At 54.4% G+C, this 27,514-nt stretch overlaps 1 long non-coding RNA gene across 2 annotated transcripts; it reads left to right on the plus strand.

Moving 5' to 3' along the window:
- The first annotated feature begins 10,072 nt into the window (after positions 1-10,072).
- On the plus strand, positions 10,073-13,635 carry LOC307190626. 2 transcript variants are annotated; one of them, XR_013829509.1, is made up of 3 exons: positions 10,073-10,656; positions 11,032-11,144; positions 11,278-13,635. It is a non-coding gene; the product is annotated as an uncharacterized lncRNA (long non-coding RNA). The 2 variants fall into 2 exon arrangements; XR_013829510.1 differs by having other exon boundaries at positions 10,110-10,158; positions 10,424-10,656; positions 11,032-13,635.
- The last annotated feature ends 13,879 nt before the right edge of the window (positions 13,636-27,514 follow it).

Raw genomic sequence — 27,514 nt, forward strand, 5'->3', positions numbered from 1 at the left:
CAGGGTTTGTCAATGAGGCAGATCAGCTTAAAGAACTCTTAATAAAATAAAAAGGGGGAATCGCAGAGAACTGTACCCCTAGACAGAGACTTTCACTTGCCTTATTTACACATTTAAATGATGCCAATCAATGGAAGGGCCCGGATCGTGTTATTACTCGATCCAGGGGATCTCTAGTGTCTCCCCACAGGATCAAGATCCGATCTGGGTGCCATCAAGACTGACGAGAATTGTTGAAGAAAACTTCAGAGAAGATGCTGAGCTGGATGTTCCTGATGATTCTTAATCGAAGTCTTTGTATTAGTTGGAATTCCACAAAGGATTATTCAAATTGTGCAACTGAGTGCTGCCGGGCTGGAGCCCGTTGCCTTTGGAGATTTTGCCTCTTGGCTCTCTTCTGCCTTTTCCTTCTTTGGGGAGTGGGTGGGGGTAGGAATCTTTGGAGTCTGCTGTGTATTTGGGATTATGCTGTGTCTCTGGTTGGTCTGTCGTGTGCGCATCAGGGCACATCGAGATAGGGTCCTGCTCACTCAGGCACTTCTGGCTATTAATGAAGGAGATTCTCCCGCAGCCTGGCTCTCCGCCCTGAATAATTCGAAATGATTGCCCTTGCACAGAGAGGCCTTGTTGCCATTGCACCTCTATAGGGAGTCATTCATTCATTGTCCTGATTGCCCTTGCACAGAGAGGCCTTGTTGCCATTGCACCTCTATAGGGAGTCATTCATTCATTGTCCTGATTGCCCTTGCACAGAGAGGCCTTGTTGCCATTGCACCTCTATAGGGAGTCATCCATTGTCCTGATTGCCCTTGCACAGAGAGGCCTTGTTGCCATTGCACCTCTATAGGGAGTCATTCATTGTCCTGATTGCCCTTGCACAGAGAGGCCTTGTCGCCATCGCACCTCTATAGGGAATCAGCCATTATTCTGAGTCTCAAAAATGCCAACAGAAAACTGCCCTCGAACAGTGAGCACATCATGAGGTGAACACTTGTACGGGCTACATTCTGTTTGGTGTTCTAATAAATAAAAAAGGGGGAGATGTAGGGCGCGGTCAGCTAACTGCTACGCAGCAGGAAGCTGAAATAAGCTGAGTCATCCTTCCTGTGGCCACTGCGCTTGCGCTAAGTATACTAATGAGGTTTTAAAGTAGCGACCTATCCGATGCTGGCTCACAAATCGCACCATCGGCGAAAGCCAATCACAGAGCGACACATGTTCTTAATCCCTATATAAGCAGACTGCTCTAGGATTGCGGGGTCTTCCTTCCATCTTTCTTCAACCAAGCTGTGCTCCAATAAAGTGTGATACGAGAAGAATCTTGCGTGTGGCGGCTCGTTATTCTGCTGGTCGGAAACGGCTCGCCGCAGAGAAGATCGTTCAGCCCCACATCACAGGAGTGAAATCTGGGCAGATGTTTACATCGGCGGGTGTCACTCACGGGCAAGGTCAGGCCAGTGTCATCAGTGAGACTAACTGTGTGGCCAGGAAGAATGCAGAGGAAGCAGCCTTAACCACAGTATCTTGTTGTTGGGAGCGGCTCGGATTGAAGCCTCTGCTCAAGGTCGAAACCAAACCAGAGCTCTCGTGAAGTCATCTCCCCCGGCCTCTGCCACCCGCCAACAGGAAACTAGGAGTCTCTTGGTTGCCCTGAGCCCTCGATGAAAAGGTCACTAGCATTTCTGCAGGTTAGAGAGGGGATGCAGGGCAGGGAGTAGATGGTTATAGACCCTCGGCCACCTGCCTCTGGAAGGAACTGGTAACAGGAGGATGTGACACTTCTCCCTGATGTCAACACCTGCCCGGCAGCTCCCGTTACTTTCCAGGTGGGTCCAGCCAACAGCCCACGCGCATCCGGAAGTCCTCGCCCTTTACCAGCGGCTACTTCTGTGTTCAGAGTCTCTCAGGATGGTTACAGGTGGGCTCTCGGCACCTCTGCTAGTCCCCTCTCTCCCTCCCTGCCTCCCCTCCTGACATTTCCCTATGGAAGCCACAGCATTGCGTGCCTGGTGTCCTGGAGGCCTCGTCTTCAGCTTCTAGGCTCCCTGCTGCCCTTGGTCCCCTTGAGGGCCTCCCGAATCCTTCCAGGATCTCTGATCCACACGGAGTCTTTCAGTGAATAACTCTGAGCTCGAGGAATGCAACCTCACCCGGGGGACCCCAGATGAGACAAGGGCCTGGGAGAGTCTGGTGAGGAGGCTGTCGTGGCCTCTGCCCAACCTGTGTCCCGGGCCCCCTCAGGCCAGGCAGCTTCCTGGGGAAATCAACGCCCGAACTGCATCATCACGAGTGCTGCAGACAACGAACGTCTCGGGGTGGGCGTGGTTCTGATAGAGCTTCTAGGCTCTGATCACCCCAATGTCTTCTCTCTGTTCCCCCAGCCCTAGAGATGGAAGCAGCTTCCTGCAGCCCCTCTCAGTGTAATGCCATTTTCTTTTTCTTTTCTTCTTTTTTTTGCATTTTCAAGACAGCCATCATCTGTTCAGCTAAATTCTCATTTTAAATTCTCTTTGGTAAAATAACTCACGTGGTTTGTTCTCCCAGCTGGACCCTGGGTGTTACACAGCCAGCTCTGCTAACAGTTTGGAAAGGTACTTTAATCCTTTGGGTAGAGTTTCTCAATTTATGAAATGGAGTTGATAACATGTGACCTCAAAGTGTTGCCGTGGGGATTAACACCCCTATTTAAGACCTAGTACAGAGCCTGGCACAGAATAGGTGGTCACTACTGTCCCTTCCAATGCCAGCATCTTCGGGCCACCAGCACTCCAGGAAGGAAAGTGGCAGGACCCTACATCCGTGGAGGCTTTGGGACTATAAACTACCCAAGGATGAGACATGGGAAGTGCTCTCTCCTGGACCAGGATGGTAAAAACGATAGGACAGTGATGGCAAACACGCAGGAATCACTCAGCGTGAGTCAGGCACTACATGTATCATGCACCTATCCTTATGAAGTCTTTTATACTAGTACCATTAATCTGCATTTTACATGTTAGAAAACCAAGGCACAGAGACGTTAAGCAACTCACCCAAGGTCACACAGCTAACCAGCGGTAGACCTAGGATTCAAACCAGACAGCTTACCCCCAACATTTATGCTCAAAATCACTGCACTATTCTGCTCCCTGATAACCAATATTTCTTATTCTAGAATTTGCGATTCCCTACGCCCTGCATTCTCTCAGTTGATCCTTAACAACAATTCTGCAAAGCAAAGGGGACAGAAATTATCCCCCTGCCCCCCAGCTCTGAGACTAAGGAAACAGGATTAGTTTCACACCTCAGAAGTGGGATTTGAACTCATTTATTTTTCTGACACCTGACACGAAACGTGAGCTCTTTCTTCGGAACTGTGGCTTTCTGGGGGGCTCCCAAGTACACAGCGAAGCCGCCCGCAGCTGTGGGCCCCTGCGCATCTCTCTGCCGGCCCGAGATCACTGCGCTCGTTTTATTTGAAGCTGACCGCTCGCAACACATCCGTCCGAGGTGAGCTGGCAGCACGTCTGCGTCCTACAGCGCCCCTGCGCGGGGTGGGTCCCACGAAGGTGGGGGAGGGAACCAGGCGCTTCCACCTGACCCTGCCAAGCGGCTTCGCGCCGATTCCTCCCCAAACGCCCTCCAGTGACAGAGCAATTTCTCAGCACGGAAGTGGTGGCGCTCACAGAACGAGGCAAATGAGGCCGAGGCGGCACTGACTCAGAAAGAGCAGCAATATTATCCTAAGGGCGCTGAGGTAGAACCTACTCATGGGAGGAGACTGACCCTGAAATCATACCCATGGGCGCTTCTCCCGGTTCCCCGACCGCTCCCAGGGCCTTCTCCGCCCTCGTCCCCGCCCTGCAGTCACAGGCTCTGCATTGAAAGCAGCCCCTCAGCGGCAGCCTCGCCCCCAGCCCCGGGGTGGGCAGGGCGGATTCGGGGGGCTGGGGGAGTCAGACCCCGCCCCTGTAAACGGGTCTCTTCAGGGTTGAGCCCACAGTGACCTTGAAGCGACTCCTGCCGAAGAGCTTTTCAGAGCCGAGGCCCCTTCAGGTGACCGTCGTGGCCTGGACACTAAAGTGAAAACTTTAAATCAGGCATTTATTCCTCTCCTCTTTGGGCCCCGCAGACGTGTCTGGTTTTGTCTGGAGCCGCTCAGGCTGCCCCGAAGTCACCTTCCCCGTCTCCCACCCTGACTCGGATCACTGGTCCCTCCCTCTGCACCTTCCCGCCTGCATTTAAGGGTCCCCCTCTCGCACCTGCTTCAGGGCGCGGCTGGCACAGCTTATGGTCTGTCTCCTCTGCTTGGAGACCGAGGGGGCTCCTTTGAGGGGGAACGAGAGCTCGGCTTCCTGTTCCCAGGTCCTCACACGGTGACTGAGAATCACACCCTCTAAAGCTGCCCCTGGCCCTGCTCTGTGGATTCATCCGGTTTCCTGGCCACCCTTGACCTTCTCTGAGCTCCGGGCATCGCATCAGCCAAGGTCCCACGCAGGCAGAGCAAGGATGCTCAGCCCCGTGAGGGGTGATGGGCTGCTTCCAGGTCCACGGATGCGGGCACTCCACCAATGTCCACAGGGTTCAGAGCGCAGTGGCCCTCCCGCCGTCCCCTCCACGTGCACACCCCCCGCACTCGATACCCACACACATTCATACACACACGCACACACATGCACACAGGCACACGTGCACGCACACACCCACACACAATACACACCTGTGCGCACACACCCGCGCACACGCACACACACATGCACACACTGGGTCTATCTTCAGCTGAATTATGCTCTCTCCAGCCCTTTTGCAGGAAAAGGAGTTGCTGTCTCTGAACCTTCCCCTTTGCATTCTGTTCACTACAGGAGGCCTTTCCAGGAGTGGGTCCTGGAAGCAGATGCACAGACGTGGGGTGGGAGTGGGAGATGCACAGACTGCGCAGTGCATGGATGGCATGTGAGAGAAACACTCTAACGACATTTCGTACTTTCACGCCCCGATCTCCACCCTGCCCTAGTTGGTCACAGCCACTCCCAGCAACTGGGAGATGCTAAAGGTGATGCAGGAACCAGTGGACTCCAGGCTCCAGGGATTCAGATGCTCCCCAGCACCCAGGCTGATCCCGTCATCATGGCCGGCCTGGTGTGCTGTGTCCCTGAGGGCCAGACTCTGCCAGGACATCCTTTGGGTGAAGGTGCTTTGTCAGAACAGCTGGTGTTCCCTCTCCTCCCTTCTGATGCTTCAGGTTGGCCAGACGCCCGCTGTCCGAGAGGCAGAGCAGTTTCCATCCATCTACTGCATCAAACGAGGCGATGGGTGACTCCTAGAGCCTCCCCTGGGGGACAGAGGTACAAACGAACCTCCCAGGAGTGAGGAGGTGACAGGGGCTTGGAGGAGGAAGGGGCGTGTCCACGAGGGGTTAATGATGAGATGGGAGAAGCCTAGGAGGGAGGGAATAACCTGAGGGTACCAAGTCCCGCTCTCCCTAAACTCTTCCTGTGAAGCCCTGTGTTTCTGGGGTCGTGAAGAGAGAAGCAGCCCAGGATGGCGTCCAGATTCAGGTTGCATCCCTACTCTGCTCTTTGTGGCCCTGCTTGTCACGTGGCACGTGCTCCAAAAATACCTGCGCGAAGTGGATCAACCACTCGGAAGAGCTCGCACTTGGAGTTTGTGATCCTGGTGAGATTCCCGAGGTCCTGGAATCCAGGAAAGATGGGCTGGAAGCAAAGTGGATTCACATCCCGACAACATCACTCAGCGACCTTGAAATGGAGCAGGACCTGTGGTCCTTCCCCCACCATGTGCTCAACCTGCCTTTTTTTTTTTTTTTCTTTTCTTTTTGCAGTACGCGGGCCTCTCACTGTTGTGGCCTCTCCCGCTGCGGAGCACAGGCTCCGGGCGCGCAGGTTCAGTGGCCATGGCTCACGGGCCCAGCCGCTCCGGGGCATGTGGGATCTTCCCGGACCAGGGCACGAACCCACATCCCCTGCATCAGCAGGCGGACTCTCAACCACTGTGCCACCAGGGAAGCCCTCAACCTGCCTTTTGTCTGTAGAAAAACTTTGGTCAAAGAATCTGTTTAATCAGAGAAGGAGAAAATGCAGAAGCAAAGGAAAACAGCCAAACAGGACAAAGTAATAATAGTTTAATCATGAAAGACAAGGGTCTTTAGTTCCTCCTCAGGGCTACAGATAATATTCTGAGCCACATCCTGTGAGCTGTCCAAAACCCCCACCAGGTGGAAGAAGTTACCTACATCATGACCAGACTGTAGCCACGACATAGGCTGCCACAATTCTGAGAACTGGCCTCAAGAAAATGGGAACAAACTGACCCTGGAACTGAAGATTAATTGTACTTAAAACAATTAAGATGGGACTTCCCTGGTGGCTCAGTGGTTAAGAATCCACCTGGCAATGCAGGGGACATGGGTTCAATCCCTAGTCTGGGAAGATCCCACATGCCGTGTAGCAACTAAGCCCGTGCACCACAACTACTGAGCCTGCGCTCTAGAGCCCGTGAGCCACAACTACTGACCCCGTGTGCCACAACTACTGAAGCCCGTGCACCTAGAGCCCGTGCTCTGCAACAAAAGAAACCACCACAATAAGAAGCCCATGTACAGCAACGAAGACCCAACACAGCCAAAAATAAATAAATAAATAAATTTAAAAAACAAAACTATTAAGATGACGCTGATCAGACCACTGCATGACCAACTTCAAGACGACTGTCAGAGCTGGTGGTGCAGTTTCTGCATGTAGCCCCTTCCCTCTGCCTATAAAAGCTCTTGCACCCTGATTGTCGGGGTGGGGTGGTGGTGTTGGTAGCTGGCCTTTGGACAGGAGTCTGCCCGCTCACCCCAGGTTGCTGGCATCTAAAATGAAGCAAACTTTCCTTTCCAGCAACCTGGCCTCCTTATTGGCTTCAGAGCTGCGAGCAGCCGGACCGTACTTTCGATATCAACCTGATCTTGAGGAAAGAGAAAGAACTCCACATTTGAGTTGGTTCACTTCCTTAACCCCCTCACCACACTCCTTTAAAGTAGTCAGGCAACAGCCTTATTTTTCGAATCAGGAGACTGAGTCCCACAGAGATTCCTGGAGGAAAGCTCATCAGGCTGGTCGGCAGAAGAGCTGGGCTCTGGACCCCGGTTTCTGTGACTCCAAAGCCACTGTTTGGACCAGATTATATAGGTACGGCTTCAGCTCCCTATCACTCACGGCAGTGCTCTCGTTTATAGCGCAGGGACCGGGTACCACCAGGGTTGCTGGGGGGATGGTGAGATAACATAAGAAAAGGCCACGCACAGTTCCTTGGCGACAAATGTTAATCACCAGCAATTACTGGTTTGTCCTCCACTGCAGAGAGGGATCCACACGGTACCTGGCAGTGTTAACAAACTTGTCAACGAGGTCAAAACCCATTATGAGTCCCACTGCTTCCCCAGCAGCCTGGCCACCACATCGATGTGGTTATTATACCCTAACTTATTTAAGGAAGGATTTAAGGCAGCTTATAAAGATGCAAGCGGCTCAACGACTTAAAGTGTAAATTGTGTGGGAGAAGACGCAAGCACAGAGGACAAGTGAGCAAAGACCAGGCGTGAGCTGCTGTGCAAACACCCGCCTCACCCCGCGTGTGCACCACGTGTACTTACTGCTGCTGGGCCCACTTTTGGCGTAAAGACTTCTACAAGCTAACGCATGGCAGGAAACGGGAATGCAGTTTGTTTTCTGGGAGATGTTCACCCTCCCTCTTGATGGAGGTCAGGGGTGTCTCCGCACAGAGAGGACGCGGCTCTCCCTCCACCACACGAGAAAGCTGGGAGCTTAAGCCACCCCTGCAGGAGGAGCGGGGACCCCGCCCAGCATCTGAGAGCCATTACTCATGGTGCTGCCACTGCCATCAGCGTCTATAAAGCAGCACGTGTCACGTTCCTCCACCCTCAGCCCTGGCCTGTTCATCCCCATGTCTGTGCATCGAAATCCACCTTCCAGCCCCAGCCAAACACCTGCTCCTCTAGAGAAGCAACCTCTCCTTTTTCTGAACTCCCACAGGAGGGTGTGTGTGTATGTGTCTCTGTGTCTCTGTGTGCGTGCCTGTGTGTCTGTGTGTGTGTGTATGTGTATGTGTGTGTCTCTGTATGTGTCTGTGTGTGTCTGTATCTCTGTGTGTCTGTGTGTGTCTGTATATGTATGTCTGTGCATGTGTATCTGTTTGTGTGCCTGTCTCTGTGTATGTGTCTGTGTGTGTGTGTTTGGGAAGAGGAGTGAGTGGAGCTTAGGGTCTGGGGACAAGACTCTCCCGAACACTTTAAAAAAGTGTATAAAATGGTTCTTACATGCAAGTGTGAATAAGCAGTACAGCAAATATACTGTCACAATTCTGAGTGGCGCCAGGTGGTTCCCGGACTCGTCTGTCGCGGGTTCTGTCTTGGCTCTGCTCTCTGCAGATCTGTAGAGATTACAGCACCCTTTTTGACAGAAAGCAGAGCCCAGGAGAGGAGCTCTGCTTTCAGCTCCTTTGCTGAGCTCCCGCCCTCCTTCTGCCCTTGGCCTCCACGCTCCCCACCCTCCCCAGGGCACAGGGCAGGCAGAAGAGGGTCCCGCGGCAGAAGCAGCCCAGCACTCGTGCTCCTGGACTTCAGCGTCTTGGTTTTGACCTTTGACTCCACCCCTGCACCCCAGCGGCCCCTTCGCCACTGGAAGCAACGTTCCCTCGATTCCCCTCCTCGTCCAGAAGCCAGCAGTCTTCTCCGAGTTTTCCCACGTTTAACCCTCTCAGCGATGCAGTTGAGAGAGAAGGCGGGGGTCTCGAAGCTTCGGGGAAAATGCCATCTCCCTCCTGAGCTGCTGCCGGTGAGTCACACTTGGCCTGGCTGGGTCTCCCCGACTACTCCGCTGCTCAGGCCCCCGCCCCTCCCCACAGGGCCACTCGTCCCTGAGTTCCAGCAGGGGACCTGCTCCCTCTCCTGGCTGTTCACACAGGCCTTGGGACTTCAGCATGTGGTGACAAAGCTGACCCACCCGTGAACTAGCTCCCCACTTTTACGAGCACCTGCCCTGAATCAGGACCCTCTGTGCTGCTCCCCCCGAGGCCACCTCGTGGAGGAGCTGGGGCATGGGACCTGGTCGCAGCACCCCAGGGCCCTCTGTCCAGTGTCCTGTGTCCCCGGCGCTGGCCCTGTTCCCCTATCCCCCTCTGTCCCCCTCCTGCTTCACCCTTTCCAGGTCTTAGATCTCTTGATGCACCTCTTGGCATCTTTGTCTCTTTGTATCTAATTGGCTCTTAGTAGTTACTTATGAAACAGTCTGTAAAACTATGTCTCCATCAGGACACCCCAATACAAGAGTCCCCATTGGCTGGTACGAGATGCCAGTAATTACGTTTCCCCTCTTGTGGGAACGAGGCGTGGGGAGCAGGCAGGGGACCGAGGGCCAGCCCCTCAGGAGCTGCACTGACCGCTCAGAAACGCTGACCACCTTCGGGAAGGCAGCTCCCCGGCTTTCCCGGGCAGCCCCCAGGGCGGGGGCTCCTCCCTCAGCCCCGGCTCAGCCTCCAGAGCGAATGAGGGGCTCGGTGCAAACGGCCGCCGGTGAACCCGTTACCCATGTGAAAATAGCACTGGATCTGAGTATCCTTTTATTTTTATTTCTAAAGCCTCTGTTGTACAAGCCTTCACCTTGGGGCAATGTGCTCATAAAACACAATTCCGGCACAGAGCGGCGACGATTAAATTAAAACTTAACGGGGCCTGACAGCTGAGGACGTTGGAGTGGGAGAGGCAGAGCCCTTGTGGTCCTTCCGATCCAGGGCCGAGCCGGCCTCCCTGTCAGCGACTCGCAGGGCGGACGTCGCGGCTGAAAACCAGCTAAAGCCGGAGAAGTTCCTGTGCGGGGAGAAGAAAGAGCGGGCCAGCTCCCGGCTTCTGTCTTCTTCCGGACCAGTGGCCACCGCAGGGCCTTGGCTTCGTCTGGCCTCACTTGAACTCTCTGGGCTGGCCCCGCCCCCTGCCCGCTCACCGTGGGCGGGGTCTGGGCCCGCGCTTCCTCCGCTTCCTGGGGGAAGAGCCCAGGGTGGGGAGTAAGGCAGAAAAGAGATGTAAAGGAGAGCGAGCTGGCTGCTGTGATGTGGTCCTGTCGCGGGCAAGGCTCCGGGAGTGAGTGAGCCTGCAGGACGGTAGGTCTGGAGACGATGTTCCCCAGCCGCCCAGAGTCTCAGGCTCGGCTATGGGGTGAAGTCTCTTCTCAACAGTCAGGTTAAGAAAAGGCATAAACAGTGCGTCTGCAGCTGGAGCCCTGGAGCCAAAGGACACGGCAGTTAACGCCGGGGGTGAGGGGGAGGAGGGCGACTTGGGGAGACGCTCAGCGGGCGTGGTAGTTTCAGGAAAAGCTTCAGACTTTCAACAAATCCCTTATCCCCCTTCTCTCTCTTGCCCTTCCAGCCGCTTCAGAATTGATATGAAGTTGCTGTTTACTAACTCGGCTCTGCCCAGACTTTTCCAGACCTTTTGGGAGAAATGGCAGTTTTCACTGCAAAGCGTTCTCACAGCTAAAGTCCTGAGAGGTGTGCGGTGCGGGGCCCGTGTGGGCAGTGACTGAGCACAGAAGGCGTCCACACCCTCCTACGGCTGGGGTCCCTGCCTCCAGCCGGGTGGGGAGGTCGGGGGCTCTCGAGGTGAGCGGTGTGAGCCCAGGCGTCACCCTCGGCCCGTGTGCTGGGCGGCGCCTCTTCTGCGCCCTGGGGCTGCTTCTCTGCAGCTGTCACCAGGCCAGCTTCCCCTGCCTCTGTCTCTCCTCCATCCCAACCTCCCGCCCTGTGGAGAGGACAGGGTGGTGAGGTGTAGGCAGCGGTGGGCCAGCCTGGGGTTCTGTGGCTCTGAAGTGTGCGGAGGCTCACTCCTCCCCCCGGCCCTGAGGGGGGCAGTTTGGTCCTTGGTCACCCAGACGCAGTCAGGGTCCAGGACGGCACCTTCTTGCCCGTGGATCCTGGCCCGAGGGACTAGAGGCAGGAAACGCACCCAGAGCCTCACTCTCTCTGTTCCCCCTGCAGTGGTCACATCACGTCTGCACCAAGGTCGCATCACCGAGACTGTGCACGGGGACCTGGACCCACCCACGCACATGCTCCTCCATGGATTGAAGAGGGAAGGTTCCCGGGAACAGGTGGGAGCAGCCCTGGGGGTCACAGCGCAGGGTCCCCTCCAGAAGACCCCTTCCCGGCTCAGAGGCGAGCGTGGGGGTGGAGGGTGGGAGGAGGGGTCTCCTCCGCCCCTGCTCACTCCGTGGCGCCCTCCAGGCCTCCACCTGCTTCCAAACACATCTGTGGAGGGGATGCTGGCTCCTGCCTTGTGAAGCTCAAGCTGGAGGACAAGAAACCCCTCCTCCTTCCCCTGCATCCCCAGGCCTGACCTCAGATGGAATTGGTGACCATGACCGTGCATGGTGCTTGCAGGTGGGGGCCAGTGTCCTTGCTCTAAACGCAGGATCTTCCCCTGCCTGTCGAGTGTGTAACCCTGAACTCAAATGGGCTTTTTGGCTACATTTGTCAAATCAGCTCAATCCAACACTGCCTCGAAAGGGTGCGTTTAAAATAAGAAATGAGTTGAAGAATGCAAAATATAGCCCACAAGACAGCATCATCCCACGTGCTTCTCCTTATGTCTCCTGGGCTCCTCAGGCCCCTCCTTCTGGCCGCTGAGCCGCCTCCTGTAGACCCCCAAGCCCGCACCGCCCACTGTGGGGCAGCTGAGGGGACAGGTCCACGTGACAACATCAGAGCCATTATGTCAGCCATTATGTCTGAGTCCACCAAGGACACACTGGAGTCCCACGGGGCTTTGCTGAGGGCAGGTTCAGGTGAGATCAGTGACTCTCCATCGCAGCTGGGCCTCAGGGTCATTGGAGGAGATTTATGTGTTTCTATCCAGGCCTTATCCTGGAAAATTCTAAGCAGAAGATATGAGGTGTAATTCACAAGACTGTTTAAAAAAATCCATAGGTGATTATGCTGCATCCAGTGTGAAAACCACTGGACTAGATCATTGGAAATGGTATTGAAATGAAGATTGTGTCCATCGAAGGTGGGTCAGGTTTGGATTTGCCTCACTGAACTGATTTAAAAACACAGGATTTTGGGCTGTGTTTCTAGTTCTTCCTGGAAGAGGCGTGGGCTGTGTGGCACCTGAAGGCTTTTCATGGTCCAGAATGTCCCTTGTATCACGTCAGCTTTACTTGTGTGAGGGCAGGACCCCGGCATGTGAAAAAAAAAAAAAAATCACTTGCTTCCGTATGTGCCATTTCAGCTAAAATGTCACCTCAAGGGCACAGGAACCAAAGTCACTTCCGGGGCCCCCCTCCAGTTCCTGCTGTGATGCCGATCACAGCGGCCTGGGTGTCTTCCCCACCTGGCACGTCTAATCCCCAGATCTGAACACCCGGCTCTCTTGTGACACAGCACAGACTCTCCAGGAGATTTCAAAGCTTCCATCCCAGCCGGGTGGCCCAGAATCTTCCATCCTGGTTATCCGCCATCCTGCCCATTGAGGTGGCTGTCACCCTGTGAGGACCACTAGACGCCTTCAGGAGGGAACAGCGAAGTGACCTAAATCTCTGGCTGGAGGAGGCGCATCCTATGCTCGCTCTCCTGTAGCTGGTGCTGCAGATGAGCCAGGGTGCCCTGTGTGTCCCGGTTTACGGAGCGGAAGGTATGGTCACCCACGAAACCGTCAGGGACCTCTCTGCACCCAGGGCAGGTTCTAAGGCATGAAAGATCAATTCTGTGGAGACTCCTTGGCCCCAGAGCTGCTGGGGAATCTGCCAGAGAGCCCATGGTTTCCATAGAAACTACGGATGAGTTTAGCATGAGTCCCCGTCCTGCCACTCAGGTCCTAGAAGAAAGATCAGTAGCAGGGGGGCAATCGCTGGGCTAGGGCTCCCTGCCCCCGGCTGTGAGCGGACCAAGCCCGTCGGGATGAGGCCCACGGGGAGGAGACGGGCCCTTCTCTACCCCGAGAGGAGGCCCAAGTCTTGGATCCGTTTGGAAGACCCAACGCTTGCATCTTTCGCTCCAATGTAAGTCCGAGTTAGAAATTGCCTTTAACCTATAAATCACTGCAAGTACTTTTGCAGAGGCAAAGTTGAGAACTTATCTGAATAAACTAGAATAAAATGTGTAAACAGTGCAATCATTCCGCTTCTTCTGCCTGTTTTTCCTTTGCTTCTGGAATCCTGAGCGTAAGTGTGGACAGTACACGCTCACGCAGCCCTCCTACTCCAGGAAAATTACCTTTTTCTATTTTTACAGATGATCTCCCAGTAGGAAACTTCCCAAACTATAGAAGGTTATTTTTGTTATCTCTTTAACCTATATTTTTGTTGTTGCAATTTAAACTTTTCTCTAGTTATATACCAGGTGAAATTTTGAAAAATAACAAACACGCACAACCGTAAGACTTGAAGATCCTGTCCCCTGCCAGGCACTTTGGATCATCTCCCATGCGCTGAAAGCTCACCATTATGTTCTCAATCTCTCTCCCACAGGCTCCACAGATCACTGGAATTCCTTTTTTCTTTTGCTTTTTTTTTTTTTTTTTTTTTTTTTTGCGGTACACGGGCCTCTCACTGTTGTGGCCTCTCCCGTTGTGGAGCACAGGCTCCGGATGCGCAGGCTCAGCGGCCATGGCTCACGGGCCCAGCCGCTCCGCGGCATGTGGAATCTTCCCGGACCAGGGCACGAACCCATGTTCCCTGCATTGTGGACTCTCAACCACTGCGCCACCAGGGAAGCCCCCTGGAATTTCTTTTTTTGCTCTCAGATTCAAGGAGGTTTAAGAAGGAAACTCCTAAGGCTGTTGAAATGTGGAGGCTCTGGGGCCTGGGACCGGGTGGAGAAGAATATCCCTCCAAGGCGAGGATCCAAGGTGAGCGTCTATAGCAGGCGATCAGGCCTCCCCGGAGGCGTCTTCCCTCTGTGAGATGAACACAGGTGTTCTGGTCCCCAAACAAGAAGTCCTCTGGATGACCAGGGCTGCCTTCACAGCCAGGATGGTCCTTTCATCCCGAGAGGCTGGTGGGGATGGACCCGCCTCCTTCTGGACCCTGCGGCCCCGGGAACTGTGTTCCAGGCCTAGGTGCTCCAAGCCCCTCCTGCCCTTCTAGCTCCTCGCTGGGTGGGGCTCTCACGGGTCACAGCATCGGGGGGTCAACAGAGGCGCCAACCGGACGTTTGCTCAGGACAAGAGTCTGCTGCAAGGCCTGTGCTGCAATGTGCATTCAGACAGTTGAGTCCAACCAAGTCAAGCTTTGTGGGAAGAGAGTGAAAAGGGAAGAGCCCGGTCAGGTGACAGGTGACGAGGTCCTTTCAAGGAAGCAGACACGCCCAGGAGGATCACAGGATGCCCACCAGTTCAGGGGGACGACAGTCTGTGTGTTCCGGTTCCATGATCCAGGGCCCCCGGTACAGAAGTGAGGGGTCTGGGAGGAGGGACTGGGGCCCCGGGCCCGGGTGTGCGCCGGCCTGGCAGAGAGGCAGGGAGGCCCCGCTTGGCTCTCGGCTCAGAACCAGGACCAGGCCTCCCCTCCCCCCGCAGGCCCGGCCCTGCCGTGGAGGCCTTGGGACAGCCGGGGGCCGGGGGGACTGCCCAGACAGGGGTCCCAGCAGCACTTACAGGGCCGCCTCGATGGACTGGATTTTCACCCAAAGCCGTTGAGAGGAAAAATGTGTTTATTTTGTAAGTCCTGGGATTTGCCCAGAGCCGTTTAATGATAGCCAAGAAAACACAGCAGTGTGTGTCTGTGTATTTTTCCTTTTAACGCTTCCCATCGGGGGGCTGGTCCCTGGGAGCAGTCCTGGCTGTGAGAGCCCTTGGATGGGGTCTTGATGGGCCGCCTGTCCCCCTGTGAGGTCTGCGGTGACCGCTGGCTGATGGGCAGCTGTGTCTAGGGAGGTGCCCACGCCCCTACTGTCGACCCCTCCCCACGGCTCCGGCTCCCCAGGCAGCCCCTGCGGAAGCCCCTGCGGCACTTGGGGCCTCCGCTGCAGCCCCTCCGACAGGACAGCATCGCCCCCGGGGGGCTCCACAGCGGCCTGTGCTGTGGCCACACCTGTCTGAGAGGAGGGAGCACTGCGCACTTCTGCGACAACTCAGCCACAGGTGGTCCTGCAAACAGCCAAGCCATTTCTGCTTCCATTCCATCTTCTGTGCTGGTCGGGGAGCTTCCCTCTCAGCTCCCTTCGTCTGGTGGTCTCAACACCTTCCCAGCACCGTGGCTCTTAGTAAATGCTGGTTCCTAATTCCCCCTCTGTCCCTGGCTGCCCCTGCCGGAGCCCACACCGTCTCTGTGCACCGCCCCCTCCCGGCTGTGCCTGGACCCCTGGGCACAGCCCGCAGGGTGAGAAGGGGTCTCAGGATCAGGCCTCAGGGAGGATTCCCCGCCTCCTCCCAGCCCTGCCTGGTCTCCCACAGCCCCAGCCTCCCTCCCGGCCCAGAGTCCAGGGACCCGTCACCGTGGCCCTGCGTCCCCCGGGGACCTGAGCCGGCAGCAGCGGGACGGCGGGCCGCCAGGGCCCCCTCTGCACCCCGTCCTCTGAGGGTCAGAGCTGCTCCAGGCAGGAGGGGGACTCGGGCTGGACTTGCCCTGCGAGGCCTCGGCGGTCCTGGTGGGCTGAAGCGTTCCTGCCGGGCTGGGGTTGAGGTCGGGATCCCCACATCCCTGCCCGCACCCTGAGACTCGTCCCTCCTGGGGGCTGCTCGTCCAGCCCATATGGGATTATCACACAGAGCAGGACCGAAAGCCCCGTTTCTACAGAAGGAGGCTAGTTTGCTTAGCTCCATGCGTGGCCGTTAATTAGAAAAATTAATCTTAGCCACACAACAAAATAAAACTGTTGATTCAGTGACAGCTAATCACTTGCTGGAAATGAAAGATGCCCTTACAATGGAGATTTATTTTGTGTTATTTCTTCCCCAAGCACTCTTAACTGACTGAATAATGTTGTAATGACCACTCTGATATTTCCACATGTACTTTTAAGAATTTATAAAGTGATCTGTCTTCTGAGGGGTCTAGAGAGGTCCTTGAACGGTACAGTTAAAGCAGAGGCGGGCAAGGCTCTTACCCCTCCAGGGCTTCAGACGGGTCACGAGCAGCCTTCGGAGCTGGGAGACCTGGGTAGGGGGCGTAAGGGGTGGACGCCCACCAGGAAGCTCCTCTGGACTGTGACAGGCGGCGAGATAAGCTCTCACCTCTCCCATGAGGCCGGGCTGACGAGACTCGGATACAACAGGGTTGGATGGCCCAGGGGCAAAGCCAGGGGAGCTCAGCAGCCTGTGGAAGCACCAAGGTGTGTGTGTGCACGCGTGCAGGTGTGTACTGTGAGTGTTCACGTCACACATGCACAGGTGTGAACACACACGTGTGCATGCAGGTCTGTGTGTGCCTGGGATGTAAACGGAGGCCCTTGCTGCCCACCCCTGCAGGTCCCACAGGTGTGGGTCCTCCTCGCAGGTCGGATTTAGGGCTGTGAGCGGCCTGAGCAGGCGGGAAGAGGGGGCCCCGGAGTCGGGGACTCAGGTCCCCTGGGAAGGCGGCCGAGCCTGGAGGCCACACCGCTGCCTCCGGTCCCTGTTCTCCAGAGTGGGCCTCTGCTTACTTTCGGATTTTCTTGTTGGTGTTTTGTTTTTGTGGTTGTTCTTGTTGACTTGTTTATATATTCTGGACATTAATCACTTATCAGACAGGTGATTTACAATTATTTTCTCCCTTCTGTAGGCTGGGTTTTCACTTCCTTGTCCTTTGATGCACAAAAGTTTTTAACTTTGATAAAGTCCAAGTTGTCTATTTTTCTTCTGCTGCCAGTGCTTTTGGTGTCATATCTGACAGATCACTGCCCAATCCAATGCCATGACATGTTTCCCCTGTTTTCTTCTAAGCGTTTTATAGTCTTAGCTCTTATGTTTAGGTCTTTGATCCATTTTGAGTTAATTTTTGCAACTGGTTAATTTTTGCACGGTGAGGGTCCAACTTCATTCTTCTGTGTGTGGATATACAGTTTCCCCAGCACTATTTGTTGGAAAATCTGTTCTATTCCCATTAAATGGTCTTGGCACCCTTCTCGAAAATCATTTGGCCGTATATGTGAGGCATTATTTCTAGCCTCTCTACGCTATTCAGTTGGTCTATATGTCTGTCTTTTGGGTTTGGTTACTGTAGCTTTGTAGTAAATGTGAAATCAGGAAGAGCAAGTTCTCTAACTTTTTAAAAAAGATTATATTGGCTTTTTGGGGTACGTGACAGTTCATAAGAATTTTAGAATGGGTTTTTCTATTTCAGCAAAAAAAAAAAATGATATTGGGATTTTGAGAGGGATTGTATAGAAATCTATAGATCACTTTGGATAGTATTGGCATCTTAACATCTTCCAATTCACGAAAACAGCATGTTTTTTCCCCCTTTATGTCTTCTTTCATTTCTTTCAACTATATGGTATAGTTTTCAGTGTACAAGTCTTCTGCCTCATTGACTTAATTTATTCTAGAGTACTTGGGATCTATTATGATACCTTGTGATCTTTTGTTGAAAACTGCGCATCTGGAAAAGCAGCCTCCTCTCCGTGGCTCTGTGCTGGGGGCAGTCAGTCCGCTGATGAGCTAGAGGTACTCTGAGGCTGGGGACCAGCCCAAGGTGGAAGCTTCAGGTTTCCTCAGGTCTTCTCTGGGCACGTGTCCTGCCCAGGACTGCATGTGGCTTTCCTGTTTCTCTCATTCCCGTGGCTCTAACTTCTCTGCAAAACCTTAGGTGGTCTGTGAATGTCTCCACACGTGCTCTCCTGTTCCCGGTGTGGCGTCTGCTGGTCTGAGGTCCCCCTGCAGCTTTCCTGTCTCAGGATGCCTCCAGTCAGGTCAAAACTTTGCAGATCAGTTCTGTTCTGCTCCCTCCGGTTAGAGAGGGAACGGCAACCTGGTTTGTCTGCTCCCCCAAAGCAAGACCGTGCTCCAAAGCAAGGGGTGCGTGGCAGCGAGAACCCCTCGGGCCTTCCTGCCGTTTCACCTGTCTTTTCCTTGATCGGGTACTTGCTTGCTTTCTGTTGATCATTACCCAGAACTCCTACAAGGCCAGTTCAGTGAATTCCTAGGGATTTTTTTTTAATATTGGTTTGGGGGGAACGAGAGCTCGGGGCTTGGTGATGTTCCTTTCTCAAGCTTTTTACAGTTCACACTTCAAATTTTTCTTTTATCTTTTTTTTTTTAACCATTTGGCAGAACAATATTTTTCCCTTTTTGCATTTTTAAATTTTTTACAAGTCAATTCACATTTCCTTTTGCTTTCCACACAACTTTAATCTGAAGGGTTGGATGTTCTGCAGTCATGGGGTTAAAGGTGCATGCCGCTGGCGCTGTATTAATGTCTGCCTGTGATCACAGACAGTCCTGTTTGCCATTTAGAGGAAGTAAAGGGATTGCAGGCTGCAGATATCTCCCTGGGGCAGCGTCAATGGACACATTCTGGATCGTCTGTCTGTTAGACAAAGTGAGACGATTTTTTTCTGCTTATAATGTAACACCTGTCTGTGTCCTTTTCCATCAGCTCCTGAATCTCGGGGAACACAAGCCCTTTGGTTTTTCTTTTTTTGTGATACGTGGGCCTCTCACTGTTGTGGCCTCTCCCACTGCGGAGCACAGGCTCCGGACGCGCAGGCTCAGCGGCCATGGCTCACGGGCCCAGCCACTCCGCGGCATGTGGGACCTTCCCGGACCAGGGCACGAACCCGTGTCCCCTGCATTGGCAGGCGGACTCCCAACCACTGCGCCACCAGGGAAGCCCCCTTTGGTTGTTTTACTGAGGGAGACTGGAGTTGTTTTTCTAACTTGTTTACTCTTTAAGGCCACCTGGGAATGTCTAGTTATCTATTGGATATTTTCTGAATTTGAAATTTCATATTTCAATTTATTTGGTAACTAAATAATCTAATTCCGATTTGAGCCCATTTATGAAAAAGAGGATAAGACTTCACCTCCACTGAGACGTCTATTCCAGAATGCTTTTTGAACGTTTTCTGAAGAATACATCTTTATTTAGTTACAAATTTGAATCTTTGTTTATTCTGCCCTTAAAAGAAAGCTTTCTGAAATTGCCTTATGTAGTTGTATTCATTTCAACGTCTGCTCTAACAAATTACCACAAACATAATGGCTTCAAACAACATAAATGCATTCTGTAGTTCAGAAGTTAAAAATGTGTTTCGCTGGGCTAAAAATGAAATTTTACACATATGGTTATTTAAATCTTGTCTCTTCTGTCTTCCCCATTTGATGGACTGACAATTGAACTATAGTCTAGAACAAAAATAATCTAAATAAATTTGGTATTTTATAGAAAGAGAGAAGTGGTGACGGCCGCTTAGACAGGGCACAGCATCTTTGAGATGGGGTGTCCTAGAGTTAGAATTTGGAGACCTCAGCTCACCGATTAAGAAACTATTGAATATGTGGTGTTTTGATTCCTATTTTTTTGAAATACTGGTAAACATATAAATTTATTGATTTTGATATTTCAAAACTTTTCTGTAATAGCCATTGTTACATTAAGTCTGTGGTTTCCAGTTGGTTTTTTTTTTTGTTCGCCATCTACCAACAAAACACAAGAGTAAAGATCATGGTGCAACTTTATAACAGAGCCAGTTTTTCCAGGAGGAAAACAACCTAAAGTTGAATTTTGAAAGAGTACTGCCGTCAGGCCCCGCCCCACCTGCCCCTGAGATGGTAACTGACATGCTGTAAGGACGGAGTCAGCCCGCTTGTTATGTGCTGTCTGCCGCTGCTTTCACGCTGTAGCACTCAGGCGAGTTGAGTGGTTGTCCCAGAGAGGGTATGTCTCTCAAAGCCTAACCTGTGTTGATAGATTGAACGTGTTTACAACTGGTTCTGGGGGCTACTTGTAACCACGATTAAGGAACAATCTTTTCCTAAATTTGTGGGAATTTTTAACACGTTCTCAGACTCCTTCACTCTCCCGTAGAAAGCTTCATGTTGCGTTTCAATGTCATAGACTCAAAATCCTCTCGTGGTCCTTGAGGCCCCTGGAATTGGGCCTTGGTCGACCCCTGTCCCCCGGCCCCGGCCCCCTCTACGTTCCTGTCGCACCAGCCGTGGGCCATCCTACACACATGCAGCTCTCTTTCTGGAACATGATTCCTTCACGTCTTGTGGCTGGGGCCTCTGACTGTTGGATCTCAGCTCAGCTGTCACAACACCAGACAGCAGCTGGGACTCAGGTCACCCAGCCCAGGCGCTGGCTGTCCCATTTCTGTGCTGTTTGTTTGTAGCACATGTCACTGGGGGAAATTAGCATATTTAACTCTTTACCCCCGTATCTCCCAGCTCTCACCGATGCTCCCAGACTGTGATCTAATGGGGGCTCTTCCCGGCTCCTTCCCACCTGCATCCCGAGCCCCGAGAAGCAACAGAGGACAAGGGCCCCATGTTTGGGGATCATCATAGTGGGGCTATTACCATTCTATGACAGTAATACTACTGTGCAAATAGACTGTTACAGGGATTCAAATTGCTTCCACTTTGTGTCATCTCAGCGGAGCCTGACGAAGACCACATAAGCCCCTTTTAGACAGAAGGAAACGGATTCAAGCGCCATGACTAAATAAATGATTGGCTCAAAGACACAGGAAGTGGCAGAGCAGAGACGTTTCGACTCTAAGACGAGTTCTTTTTGGATTATGAGAACCATGGAAATGCTCTTAAGAGTTTGCAAACCCTGAATCTGCTTCACTTCCCCCACGTTTAAGCAGCGTGTGTCCCTGAAGGCGGGCGACCTCTGCCTGGTTGCAGGTTATCATTCTGCTCCAGGACATGCCGTCGCTGAGGACGGCTCTGGGTCACTCAGCAGAACCAAGCGGGCTGCGACCCCACTTCCCTTGAAACGCTGTGCACCAAACGCCCCAGATGCAGAAACCCTAACTTCAGGTGCTGGGTGGAAAGAATCAGAACGTGCTCTGAATGGAAAGGGAAGGTAAATAATAGTGCATTGATGAAATACTAGAGAGGGAGGGGCTGGGGGTGGAGGGAGCGAGGCTCACTTTAGCGTCGGAACATCGGAAATGGTGCTGCAGGAAGAGCCAGTCCCTCCCACCCAGGCTGTTTCCAGGCACGGCCCCAGCTCAGCAGTCTAAGCTCCCAACCATCTTTGATATTTTAGTTTTAGCCGTTTGAGGGGGATTTGTGCCCTTGGCAATTTCCGCTCGAAGCTTAAGCGATTGGGCAGGAGGGTGAGCAGATCTGAGAAAGCAGCCCCTACAGCGACAGCGGAGGTGATGGGTTGAGGGTGTGGCGGAGGGAGGGCGAGCTGGGAGTTCTCCAATGCAGGGGGTCTCTTCTCCCTGCCCCACCCCCGGGAATGGGTTAATTAAGGAAGCTTATATTGTGTGGAAAATATTCTTCTTGTGAATATGTTTTGGTTTTCGGTTTTGGTTTTCTGGAGAAAGGATCTACCTCGCATACTAAGTGTTAGGTTAGTAACCCCCAAAATGGATAGAAGCCATTGTGTAAAGACAACATTATTTGTGAGGGAGAGAAAAAAAACAAAGGCTAACACCTCCCCGCCCTCCGCCACACACGCGCCCCCCCCCCCCCGCCCCGCCCCCGACTTCCTACCATGAACTGTGACGTTTTTTTGCCATTCTTTTGGTTCTCTTCTTCTCTAGGTGACAAAATCCTGGGAAGCAAGACCAGGGCTCCTGAATCCGCAGGCAGAAAAGGTGAGCGAGCAAATGGGTGAGACTCATGGTGCAGAGGGAAGGCGTCAAGGGTTCCCCGGACCCACCAAAGGCTCAAGGAGCTTGGAATCAGGGAGAAGCTCCCTGGAGGCAGGTGAGGCTGGGTCTGGACAGTAACCGCAGGCCCGAGAGGACAGCAAGGAGCTGATTTGCGAACCTGGACAGGGATGCCCCCTCCCTCGCCCTTTCCCAATGTCACCGTATTTTGGATTAGCTGTGTCTCTATCAGGATCCAAGGATCAAGCCTGGGGCCATGTGGTGAAGACCAGGAAGCCCCCGCCCCCGACCACGTGCTGCACCTGCTCAGACCAACGGTGCCAGGAAGCAGGGGAGCAGTGGCCCCAGAGTGGCTGTGAGGCCCCGATCCGAGGCTGCAGGGACAGAACCGTGGCCGGCCCTTTAAACAGCGGCCTTTGGAGCTCACCTCACCCCGAGGCCAGTTGTCCCCTGCAAGACGACAAGGCTAGAGCTTCCTTGTCTCCCAACAGACAGAGATTTAGGAAACAAGCACAGCTCACGATTGTCAGAGAGATTTACATCCCAAGCACGTCCACACAAAACCTTCCCTGTGCCAGTTGCTCTAGGACTCCTGCCAGACCTGACTTATGGTGACTCTTCATCACGAGTGCCACCTTCCGCAGGAGGTCACACCCTGCTCAGTGTCTGCTGTAAAATGGGCTTTGCTGTGTTTGATGGACTCGTAGGGCAGGGAAGTTTGATGTGTGTCGTCACTGACCAGCAAGGAGTGGGTGGAAAATCCTTGGGCCGTACAGCTGGTTCTCCCCATTCTCCCCGAGTCCTCAAGGGGCCCTTTGGCTCCAGGCCAGGTGTGACCCAGGCCCGGCTGGTCACCCAGGCCCGGCTGGTCACCCAGGCTCTGGTCTTGGGTGTGGTGCAGAGGGCCTTGGGTTCTAGGACCCCTGGGTTCCGGCTTCTGTAACAACCAACGCCTTTCTGTCTCTTCACTGGTTTTCTCCTCTGAAATGGGGGGCTAATAACACCTGGCCCCCCTCACCTCAGTTTCATGGGCATCCACTGGATGGGCAATGGGGTCCAGTGAGGGAGGGGCAGGGGCTCCAGGCAAAGCCTCTCTCTGAAGGGGGCCAGGGCCCTGCGCCCACCCTCGGAGACCCAGACCCCCACCTGGGCACAGCTGGGGCAGCGAAGCACCTCCCTGCAGTGAAGGGCTTGTCAGGAAGATTTCTATTCACTTGCCCAACACACTCTCCTGGGATGACCATTCTGTCCGGGCAGAGACCGGCCTGAAGCTATGGCCGGCGCCAGCTGCTTGCGCAGAGCCGGCTATGCGCTCCTGAGATGTCCTGAGCCCTGTGGAACCCCACTCCTCAGGGCCGGCAGTGAAAGCCGTGAGCCCGGGGGGCGCGCTGGGCCTTCTAAGAGTCCCCCCAAGAACCCATGACACCTGTGGGCACACAGCAGCCGAGCAGGTGCCAGCCTTCCTCACCCCATCACCCACAGCTCAGCCACAGCCTGGCTGGTCCCCGACACAGAGTCCAGGGAGGAGGTGGACCCAGCCTCGCCAGCGCTCCAGCGGCTGCACTGCAGACAAATGAAAAGCTGAATTCGTATAACAAATCTCGTATAACAACGCATAGTGAGGGAGCCACTGAAATCCTCCCTGAGCTAATGAATAAATCAACCCTTGACAACTTCCCCCAATAGCTGTGACATGATAATTGGGCCTCATGTCATAACTTTAATGCTTTTGGTGCATTTGACTTTTGCTAATGAGATCCAATGTGCCTGACGGCACTTTTTGTCGTGGGGCAGCTGAAGTGTGCTTGGCTGAGAGGTTACTCTTAACGTCCTTGGTGCAAACGGCCCTTGAGACCGGGAGAACAGAGTTGGGGAGAGGTCGCTGGGCTGTGACTTGGTCTGGGGTTACTGTTCACCTGCCTTTCCTCACTGCCTTCGGGGAAGTAAGGAAGCCTGGTACCTCCAGGGAGCCGGCGTCTGGGTGTAGGGACGAGGGACAGAGCTCCGGCTGCTGGAAGCTTCGCTGCCTGACACGCAGCACCCGTCCCTGGGAGCAGCCAGCATCGGGCCTGCGAGGCTGTCTGTCCAGGAAGGAGGCCCAGGGTGGGAGCCAGCAAGGTGGGGCGAGGCGCGCAGTGTCTTCATCGCTCCAGGCTCCCGACAAGCAGCCCAGGGATCAGGGGTAGAGGGAGCCCCAGTCTCGAGTCGGGGGTCAGAAACTGTGGCCCCAGCCGGGCTGGCCCTCCTGTCTCTGGCTTCCTGGTCTGCAAATGGACCTGTGACTGTGCACCTCGTGTGTTGAAGGTCAGATGGTCCAGGTCCACGGGGACCACCTGCATGTCAGGGACGTTCTGGGGGGGCATCCTCTTGAGAAGAAGCCTCCACTCCGAGTTCAGGGGCTCCGGGTCCAGGCATCCCCATGTCTCAGTGAGGGGGAGAAGGGCCTCTCGCTGGGGGGCAGGGGTGGGTTCCAGGGCCTGGGGACCCGGCATCTACCCTCTGCTCTGTCACTGAAGCCCCAGAGGGAAGAGAGTGACAGCAAGGATGCGATTCTACGCTGAGCCCCACATCACCTGAGTCAGCGGCTCACTCTCCCTCCCGGGTTTCTGCTTCACCCCCCCAGGACGACCCCCCTCTCCCAGCTCTGCACCAGGCGTGGGCTTTCTTTCCCCAACCGAGCATCCCCGACCCGGGTGTTTATGGGGCATCCTCACATAGGGGTGACCCACTGTTAAGTCCGTTCCCAGCCCCTCTCTCTCTGATCTGGAGGATGGGGGGAGCTGAAAATTCCACGCTCCTGAAAATGGCGCGGTCTTTCTGGTGACCAGGAGCCACCCAGAGTCCCTTCATTAGAACAAAAGACACTCCTGTCACCCAGGAAATCCCAAGAGGCTTGGGGCCCTGTACCAGGCTTGGGGCAGAGACCACACACATGATTTCTATGGTCTCATTTCATCTAGTTTGAGAACCTCCCTGTGCTGCCGTCAGCGACCTTGCTCAGTGGAGACTTGAGTTGAAGGTCACACAGGCACCCGCAGGGCTGCAGCCCCCAAGAGCCCCTGGCCACGCTGGGATCTGGTGGTCCAGGCCCTTCCGAGGCAGGGGGTCCTCCCCAGCTCAGCCCCGCGGCTCCTGGAGAACCAGAACTAGAGGGGCCTCAGCATTTCAGGGTGACCCACGGTTACATCGCCCTAAATGCGGGGTGTGGGTCACTTCCCGGGGTTGTAGGAGATGGAGGCGGAATAGAAAACGTCCTCTGTGCCCACAGTAGCAGCGCTTCACCTGACATCCCCACATCCTCTTAGAGGACGTGAATGTAACTGTAGCCTCGTTCTTGCACCAGCGCGGAAGGTGACCACGTGCTCCCCCAGCTCGTGCATCCTAATGCTTCACTGTAATTGTTGTATTTCTAGGGAAGCAGATGTTTGGTCCCGACGCCTGTGAACACACATCTCTCCTCGGAGGGCTGCCTCTGAGTCAAGGAAAGGGAAGCTGGAAAGCGTCATATTCCCTGCCTGAAACGAGGAGTGAGGGGGAGAAAATAGGAGAACCAACACAAGGAAATGAATGTTTATATAAGTTATCATTTTTCTGTAACGAGTAACCACATGCCTGATCCCCGGGTTTAGAGAAATCTGCCTTTATACCCGACGTGCTGTGACCTCAGGCCCATTGCTGGAAGGCTCTGAGCCTTCATTCTTTTTGTAAAACAGAGATTACTTTGTATACGCTTGGGACCGTGGTGAGGCTTCCCTGCGAGGTGGTGTGTGGAGGCATCCAGCGTGCTTCAGGCAGCGACTGGTCGCCCGTCTTTGCGTGTCATCCTGACGCTACCATCATTCCGGTGGAAGGTCCATGGAGGCAAGCGCCTGGTGCTCGTTAGCCAGGTTGAATTACTCTGCAGCCGTGGACACGGAGCACAGATTCCTCCGAGCCCCCAGAGCCCCTCACCCCTGCCTGTGAGGCCCTGGCAGCTCTGAGCACAGACGTGTCTGTTGTTAGATGGAGGGTCTGGGGGGCCTTTCTCTGAGCGTCACTCAACTATGTTTCATTCACAGAAACCCCACTTTGGAGACGCCCAGGGGATTGGGTCTGCACCCTGCCTCTCCCCTGAACCCCCAAGAGCCCCCGACCTGCCCCTCTGCAGGCGTGTTGAGCTCACGGCAGGTGTGAATGGGCCTGGAGTCCCCTTCCAGTCAGGGTAGCCGAGAGCCGGAGCAGAGGGGAGAGGGCGTTTCATAAGCGTGCTGTGTGCTTTGTTCCAAAAATCCGCGGGTGGGCCTGGAGCAAGGAAGCTGGCTGCGTGTGCTGTCGCTGGGCTGTCCCCGCAGGAAGACGGGGCTTGTACACTCGTGGCTCAGAGCTGACTCTTTTGGAAATGGACCCTCGGCAGTAACCGAGGGCTGAGACTGGGTTTTCAGACCCTGGGGAGGCCGAGAGAGAGGGGAGAGATGAAGAAGGATCTGTGTCAGGAATGGCCTGCGGGTCCCAGCAAACCGTCCCACCCCTGCTGGACAGTCCTCCTCAGCCTCGGCCTCTGTCTCCGAAGGCACCGCTGGCAGCTGCGCTGGACACAGCGGCAGGTTCCGTGAGGGCCGCACGGGCATCCGCAGCGACACAGCCCCGCAGGAGCAGGAACCTGGGGCCAGGAGGGGTTGGGAGAGACAGCGGCGTTCGCGGGGCACCCCAGGCCTGCACCCAGCCGGCCGGGAGCTCCCGGAGGGTGGCCTCGGGTGAAGGGAGGAGATGGAGGGGAGGCCTCTGCTCTGGGAGAGAGTGAGGCCTGTTCTAGAACGTCAACAGATTGGAGCTGAGTGTGCGTGTGAGTTCAGCAAATGTGTGTACAGTGTGGGACCTGCCGGCTACACCGTCCACCCAGCGGGCACGTGCGGTGAGGGCTCCCTGTGGGCGGGATCACAGCATCCCGTAGCCTTGAACTAGCCCTCAGCTGGTGCCAAATGCGCTGAAAAAGCTTTTGATATTTTCAGTGTAAACCGTATACGTGGTCAGAACAGACCGTTTTATTTTACAGCCTGGCTCTGTGAAGTTGTGCGTGTGTATGTGTGTGTGTCCATGTGTACACAGGTGTGCCCCTGTAGGCACTGTGCCTGCGTGTGTGTGTGTGAAAAGAGGGGTATCACAGGCTGCTTCCTGGCCCAGGCCCCTCTGCAGGCCCGCCGTGTGCGGATCCCCGAGCAGCGGGCGGTGTGGTCCCCGCCTTCTCGCCAGGATCCCTAGGCCACGGCATGGAGACTGTGGGATGGACAGGTGGCCACACCTGTAATTTCGAGCGGGGACCTGGGCTCTCCCTCACCCCTACGCCTCCACCTGGGTGGTCCCGAGAAATCTCTGAAGGCCTCCGGCCTGTGCTCTTCCTATTGGCACAAAAGGTTGGGATGGAGGGCCCGGCCAGGAGCGCAGGGGGCCGTCTCTAGTCTAGCGATAAGGTATCCCCAGAGTACAGACGATTCTCTTCTTGATTTCCAACCTGTGTATCTTGTATTTCTCTTTCTTGCCTCAATGGACAGGCTAGGACTTTGGGTACAAGGTTAAATAGAAGAGGTGAGAGGGTTCTTGGCTTCGTCCTAACCATAGTCTCTTACAATTAAGTACAATGTCAGATGGAGGTTTTTGTCAGTTCCATTGCTTGTTCACTTGCCTCTTCTACCCTTTACCACTGTGAGAAAGATCCCTTCTATTCATAGTTACCTGAGAGTTTTATCAAGAATAGATGTGGAAACTTGTGAAA

This window comes from Stenella coeruleoalba, assembly GCF_951394435.1.
Source record: "Stenella coeruleoalba genome assembly, chromosome: 8".
NCBI lineage: Eukaryota > Metazoa > Chordata > Mammalia > Artiodactyla > Delphinidae > Stenella > Stenella coeruleoalba.